Below are 7,735 nucleotides of genomic sequence, written 5' to 3' on the forward strand. Positions count from 1 at the left end.
GGTTTCAGATAACGTACAGGTATCAGTCCCTGTGGATTCGACCTCGGTCTTACCGAGTTTATTATTACATCACAACCCTATACTTGGGGAGTGAACAGTGGGCCACCATCATGATGTGATGTTTGATTCGGACCGTCTATTAGAATTCTACGGGTCAACTAGCCAAGGCCTAGGTGTCAAGTTTCCAAGAAACAGTGAGGATATGATTTCAGCCGTTCAAACGGTGGATAGACAGTGGAAAGATTTGATTCGATGGACCACACTAAACACAAGCAAAAACACTCCTTCTCGACTAAAATTCTGAGAGGAATTCAATGGACTGGTCAGATTTCTCGTCTGACATCAATCCTGGGCCCACCGACTTCAACAGCGTAAGGATTACGCATTACGCGCGTCCGAATACCCAGCCGATCCGAGCGGTTTTACAGTCGTGGTTAGGATCATTCCGACCATCTGGACCATCCAAATTTCTCTCAACGTGGGACTGACCATAGCCAAGACGACTGAATGTCTCGGATCTCGCATGTGCGGCCGCGATTTCGATTCCAAAACGCAAGTTGGTGATGCGTATCTGTTACTGCGTAAAGAAAATGCCTGCGTAAAGCTTCAGCCGCCGACCTTTTTTACTGTTTAAAAGGGAGAGGGCTAAGACGTGCAAGGGGTTGATCTAAATCTGGGACGTGGAGTGCAGTCGTGGAAGCGAATTTTGAAGCCGGTTTCCAGGAGTTCTTTTCTTCCTTTTTCTTTTTCTTTTTGTTTAATTCTTTCCTTTCATGTTTTTTTCCTTGATTTTAGCATGACCATGCTAGGCTAAACCTCTTAGCTAGGGCTAAGAGGTGAAGCTTGTGGCGTGATGGGTAGTGTTCAACTGGTTTAATTCATGTTATGAACTGATTTGATTCTGGTTTGATTATTAAGGAATGCCTTTAGTTGTTAATGGTTTGTTGTGACTGAAATTACAATAGATCTGCGATGGCTTGAGTATTTCCTTTTTCCTCTCTGTGATTATGAAGTCAGGAAGCTCTGTTGTTTATTATTGTCTCCTGGGCATGGTTAGATGACGGCACCCTTCCTACCATTCATACATCACTCAGATTGACCGTGAATTGGTTTAATTCTATTGTTTGCTTTGTCTCATGGGCATGGTTTTGTGATGGAATCCATTCTAATTTACACCTATCTAATCTCTTAAAAACTAGATTAAATGAAGTTCAGAATTAATTTTCAGGTTATAACTTCCAACTGGATGAAGATGGGACTCAAAGTCCGATTGACTTCATGAATCGACCATAGATCTCCCTGATCTCTACAAGTGGATCCTCTGAATCCCTAGTTTCTTCCTCTGAATTCCTTAAGTTTTAGATTAGTATTTCACTATTATTCCTCAAAATCATTCGATTTAGATTTCATCTTAATCTAGTTCTAGTTCTAGTGAATTTTAGATTATGTTCAGGTTTCAGTCCCTTGGGATTCGACCTCGGTCTCACCAAGTTTATTACTACATCACAACCCTATACTTGGGGAGTGAACAAGTTTTTGGCGCCGTTGCCGGGGATTGAACCCGGGTCACCCGCGTGACAGGCGAGAATACTCACCACTATACTACAACGGCGCCAAAAACTTGTTCACTCCCCAAGTATAGGGTTGTGATGTAGTAATAAACTCGATGAGACCGAGGTCGAATCCCAAGGGACTGAAACTTGTACGTAGTCTGAAACTACTAGAACTATAACTAGATTAAGATGAAATCTAAATCGAATGAATTTAAGGGAATAATGATGAAATATTAATTTAAAACTTAAAGAAATCAGAGGTAGGAAACTAGGGTGCCAAGGATCCACTTGTAGCAATTGGGAAGTTACCTTACACTGATTCAAGGACACAACTGGAATCAGAGTCCTATCTTATCCAGTTGGTAAGAAGAGATTTTGCCAGATCTCCGAACTTCTCATGAATCTAATCATCAATAGATAAGATTGGTGAAGATTTGGAAGTATATAGCCTCAATATATTCTGAAGTTTCAGACTTCGGTTCAATTTTCAGCTCTTCCTCCCTTAATGGTAAACAATTAAGATATAAGGAAGAAGGGGCTTCAGAGTAAGGGTGCGATTGGTCCGTGACAACCACCGAGATAGTGTCATACAAGGAGTCCACCTTTTCTTGTATCATGAGGTCGTTGGAATCCACAAGGTGTGCCAAGCATGAGTTCAAAGATGTGGGAAAGTTAGCTGGGAGTGACTCGTCTCCTGCATCGAAATCTGTGACGATGAGCCCAAGGATTCCATCGTCTTTTAAAGTGGATGGACACATGCTCTCTTACTCCAGCCCTGCACAAACAGATAGAGGGTCAGTAGACGAAGTATTGATGTGCGGACTCTGTTCATTGATACTATTCAGATGAGGCAATGAATCGTCAAAATTCATTAGTTCAGATGGTGGCCTCAACTGGGTGGTTTTAAATTCCAAAGTCGTATCGAGTGACTCGTCTATCTCCCGAATCATATCATCATGTAATTCAGGGGAGTGGTCCAAACATGTCTCACAAGAGATAGAAGGGTTGGTTGTAATGAGCTCATCTACTTTTAAATCAGATATGTCAGGTGAGTTGAGTAGCTCATTATGACCGCTCACTTCGTGCACTTCTTGATCATTGACCCGGACCAAACTTGTTCACTCCCCGACAACGGTGCCAAAAACTTGTTCACTCCCCAAGTATAGGGTTGTGATGTAGTAATAAACTCGGTAAGACTGAGGTCGAATCCCAAGGGATTGAAACCAGTGCGTAATCTGAAACTCACTAGAACTAGAACTAGATTAAGATGAAATCTAAATCGAATGAATTTGAGGGAATAATAGTGAAATATTAATCTAAAACTTAAAGAATTCCGAGGTAGGAAACTAGGGATTCAGATGATCCACTTGTAGAGATCAGGGAGATCTATGATCGATTCATGAACTCAACCGGACTTTGAGTCCCATCTTCATCCAGTTGGAAGATATAACCTGAAAATCAATTCTTTATTTTATTTAATCTAGTTTTCAAAAGATCAGACAGGTGTAAATTAGAATGGATTCTATCACAAAACCATACCCATGAGACAAAGCAAACAACAGAATTAAACCAATTCACAGCCAACCTGAGTGATGTATGAATGTCAGGAAGAGTTCCGTCATCCAACCATGCCCAGGAGACGATGGTGAACAACAGGGTTTCCAAATTCATAAACCCTATAATGCTAAGAACATGCTCAAAGCTATCGCAGATCTATTGTAATTTCAATCACAACAAACCATTAAAAATTGGAAGCATTCCTATTAATCAAACTAAATCAACATCAATTTAGTCTAACATGAATCAAAGCCATAACATGAATCAAAACCATAGAATCGTTCCCATCACACCACAAGCTTCACCTCTTAGCCCTAGTTAAGAGGTTTACCCTACCATGATTAGGCTCAACATAAAAAGAAACAATAAAAATAAATATTACTCTCTCTCTCTCTCTCTCTCTTCAGTGCTCCACAGCTGCACACCTTTAAAAGATTAGATGATCATTTTTTCTCTCTCTTCATGTTCCCTTTTATAGACAAAAGAAAGCTAGGCCGGTGGAATGGAGTGCATTACAAGAGGCTGGAGTCGGGGGCCTCTTTTATGCAGAAGAATCTGCATGCGAAAGGAAACGCAACTCACTTGCGTTTGGCCCGAATCTTGGGACGATGGAGTAGCTGATTTCGAGATCTGAGCCGTTCAGACTCCTTGGTGACGGAAGGCAGCCCCATAGGAAGACTTTGAACGGTTCAGATCAACGAACCGATTATGATCTTGATCGTGGAACGGCCTAGAAGTCCCGGTTTTCCCGGACGCGGATCTTGGTTTCAAACCGGTGCTAAGATGCTCAGTGGGGTCCACAGATGATGTTGCTCGAAAAATCTAATCCGTTCAATGAATTCCTCTCGAAATTTCAGTTGGTGAGCAGTGTTTTTTCTTAGGTTTAGTGCGGCCCATCGATTGAAACAATTCCACCGTCTATCTTCCGTTTGGACGATCGGAAATTGATCTCCGGTGTCTTTTGAAATTTATCCACCTAGGCCTGAGTGAGAGGGGTGGTGTGAGTCTCATAAACGGTTCGGATCTGACCATTCATGCAGGTGTTGGCCCAAAAAGATCCGTCCGCAAGTCCCTATTCAAGATTTCGTAGCAGAGACCGAAACAGAAGGCTATGTTTTTTAATGAGATTTGGTGGGGTCCACATACTTGGTATCTTAGAAATCCACTACATCCATTAGTTTCTCCTCAGAAAACCGTTTTGAGATGGTCGGTTTTGGATTGGGTTAAGTGTGGCCCATTGAATTTTAAACAGGTCGTCCATTAGATGTAGTGGCGTTGTTTTCATGCATACACGTGCTTGGGTCTTAAAAACCACCATGTGTATGGTCGGTTTGACCTCCTGGGATGAATGGACGGTCCAGATGAACCACATGATCAACGGTGGTGGCTCATTCATCACTTCAGTGTAACACCTGCGAACGGAGGAGAGAGAGATTTCCCTCTCGCTTTGGAAAGTCGGGCCAAACCGACTTTGACTGGGTTTCCAGTCCAATGCATGTCCAGTCTCCATATATATGCAGTGTGGGGTCCATCATGATGATCTTGCGCAATCTGTTCCGTCCATCTCTTTCCTTATATCTTTTTAGCAGTTGGGACCAAAATTGAGGCATATCCAGATTGCATATGGGCCCAGAATCTGGATTTTAGTGATTGATCTATCCGTTGGGCTACTTCCTCAGTGATCCAATGGCTGAAATTTGATATGTACAGTTAATTTATGGTCCTCAGGACATGTATGTAGTTTCGAGCCAAATGGATTATGGGAACCTTATAATCTCGCATTCTGGACGATTTTCAGGCCACTTGAGCTTCAGTTTATCGATTTTCTCCGATCTCTGGCGTGTAAATCCATAGATCTTGGTCCTCTGGGGTCTGTCCCTTGTCTTGGTGCGTCTTGAGCATTAAATCCACGCTTTTAGTACCCTTTTTCAGTCCATGCTTGTAAATTCACCTTGCAACAAAAACACGATTAACATAGAACATTAAACAGTACCATGTTTGTAAAATCATGTAATTACTGGGGTCTAATATGCAATATTTGACCCTCAACACAACCCCCAACCAGCATTTTGCTAGTCCTGAGCAAAGTATGCGAAAAATAAGTTGAGAATTACATGACAATTTTTATGAACTTGAGCGGTTTTTTTTTTTGGAAAAACAATCCATATACTAGAACTTTAAGATTCATGAATGTTGGGCATTACTTTCTCCTAGAATTAAGTTCATTGTAAACTTCATAATCAAATTCAAAGTATTAATCCATCAATTAGAAAATATTCTAAACATTGAGTTCCATGGGTGTATAGTGTAAACCTGGCTTACCATCATCTAAAATTCACTTCTCTATTTCAAGTTATCATTGGTAACCAACAAGAGAATTCATGATAACCAAGACTTAAACCCAAACTTGCCTCACAGATCATCTTTTCATTCTTCCAGCTTTTAATATTTTTCATTAAAAATAATGCCAAAAAGGAGAATCAAATCCTCACCTATAGGAAGCAAACCTATGTTAAAGACTGTACACCCAACCCTTTCCAAAGGTATCTGTTATTTATTTATTTATTTATTTAAAGCTAGGTATGTTCTTTTTCTTCAATTGATCATGACGGGCAAATTGTAGTGTTTATTTCTTTGGGCTGGACGTGAAGTACAGACCGAGGGAGAGAGAGTAGAGTTGTTTTTTTCTTTTTCTTTTTCTTTTTCTTTTGTTTATTTTATTTTTGTTTAAGAGATTTAGCTTAATCATGTTGTCAGGCTAAACTTCTTAGATAGGGCTAAGAGGTGAAGCTTGTAGTGTAATTGGGGTGTTAGTTTTGCTTTGATTCATGGTTATTGAACTCTTACGGATTCTAGTTTGATTATTAAGGAATACTTTTAGTTTTTAATGGTTTATTATGACTCAAATTATAGTAGATCTGCAATAGCTTTAAGTATGTTCCTTTCATTATGAGATTGTAAACTTAGGAGGCCCTGTTGTTCGCCATCGTCTCATGGGCATGGTTAGGTGATGAAACCCTTCCTAACTTTCACAATTCTCTCATGATTGGCTATGAGATTGGTAAATTGCTGTTGTTTGCCATAGTCTCCTGGGCATGGTTAGGTGACGGAATCACTTCCAAATCTTCACCAATCTTATCTGTTGATGATTAGATTCATTAGAAGTTCAGAGATCTGACAAATCTCTTCTTACCAACTGGATAAGATAGGACTCTGATTCTAGTTGTGTCCTTGAATCAGTGCAAGGTAACTTCCCAATTGCTACAAGTGGATCCTTGGCACCCTAGTTTCCTACCTCTGATTTCTTTAAGTTTTAAATTTCACTCCCCAAGTATAGGGTTGTGATGTAGTAATAAACTCGGTGAGACCGAGGTCGAATCCCAAGGGACTGAAACCTGTACGTAATCTAAAACTCACTAGAACTAGAACTAGATTAAGATGAAATCTAAATTGAATGATTTTGAGGAATAATAATGAAATACTAATCTAAAACTTAAGAAATTTAGAGGAAGGAACTAGGGATTTAGAGGATTCACTTGTAGAGATCAGGGAGATCTACGGTCGATTCATGAACTCAATCGAACTTTGAGTCCCATCTTCATCCAGTTAGAAGTTATAACTTGAAAATTAATTCTGAACTTCATTTAATCTAGTTTTCAAGAGATTATACAGGTGTAAATTAAAATGGATTCCATCACAAAACCATGCCCATGAGACAAAGCAAATAATAGAATTAAACCAATTCACGGTCAATCTGAGTGATGTATGAACAGTAGGAAGGGTGTCGTCATCTAACCATGCCCAGGACACGATAGTAAACAACAGAGCTTTCTAACTTTATAATCACAGAGAGGAAAAAGGAAATACTCAAGTCATCGCAAATCTATTGTAATTTCAGTCACAACAAACCATTAACAACTAAAGGCATTCCTTAATAATCAAACCAGAATCAAATCAGTTCATAACATGAATCAAACCAGTAGAACATTACCCATCATGCCACAAGCTTCACCTCTTAGCCCTAGCTAAGAGGTTTAGCCTAGCATGGTCATGCTAAAATCAAGGAAAAAAACATGAAAAGAAATAATTAAACAAAAAGAAAAAGAAAAAGGAAGAAAAGAACTCCTGGAAACTGGCTTCAAAATTTGCTTCCACGGCTGCACTCCACGTCCCAGATCTAGATCATCCCCTTGCACGTCCTAGCCCTCTCCCTTTTATACAGTAAAAAAGGTCGACGGCTAAAGCTTTACGCAGGCGTTTTCTTTACGCAGTAATAGATATGCATCCCCGACTTGCATTTTCGAATCGAAATCGCGGCCGCACATGCGAGATCCGAGACATTCAGTCATCTTGGCTATGGTCAACCCACGTTGAGAGAAATTTGGATGGTCCAGATGGTCGGAATGATCCTAACCACGACTGTAAAATCGCCCGGATCAGCCAGGTATTCGGACGCACGTAATGCGTAATCCTTATGCTGTTGAAGTCGGTGGGCCCAGGATTGATGTCAGACGAGAAATCCGACCCGTCCATTGAATTCCTCTCAGAATTTCAATCGAGAAGGAGTGTTTTTGCTTGTGTTTAGTGTGGTCCATCGAATTAAATCTTTCCACTGTCTGTCCGCC

At 40.3% G+C, this 7,735-nt stretch overlaps 1 non-coding gene across 1 annotated transcript; it reads right to left on the reverse strand.

Annotated features, from left to right (window-relative positions):
* Positions 1–1,540: 1,540 nt before the first annotated feature.
* On the reverse strand, positions 1,541–1,612 carry TRNAD-GUC (transfer RNA aspartic acid (anticodon GUC)). The gene has a single exon. It is a non-coding gene; the product is annotated as a tRNA-Asp (tRNA).
* Between the last annotated feature and the right edge of the window lie 6,123 nt (positions 1,613–7,735).

The sequence above is a fragment of the Magnolia sinica genome, chromosome 10 (genome assembly GCF_029962835.1).
Source record: "Magnolia sinica isolate HGM2019 chromosome 10, MsV1, whole genome shotgun sequence".
In the NCBI taxonomy this organism is placed as follows: domain Eukaryota; kingdom Viridiplantae; phylum Streptophyta; class Magnoliopsida; order Magnoliales; family Magnoliaceae; genus Magnolia; species Magnolia sinica.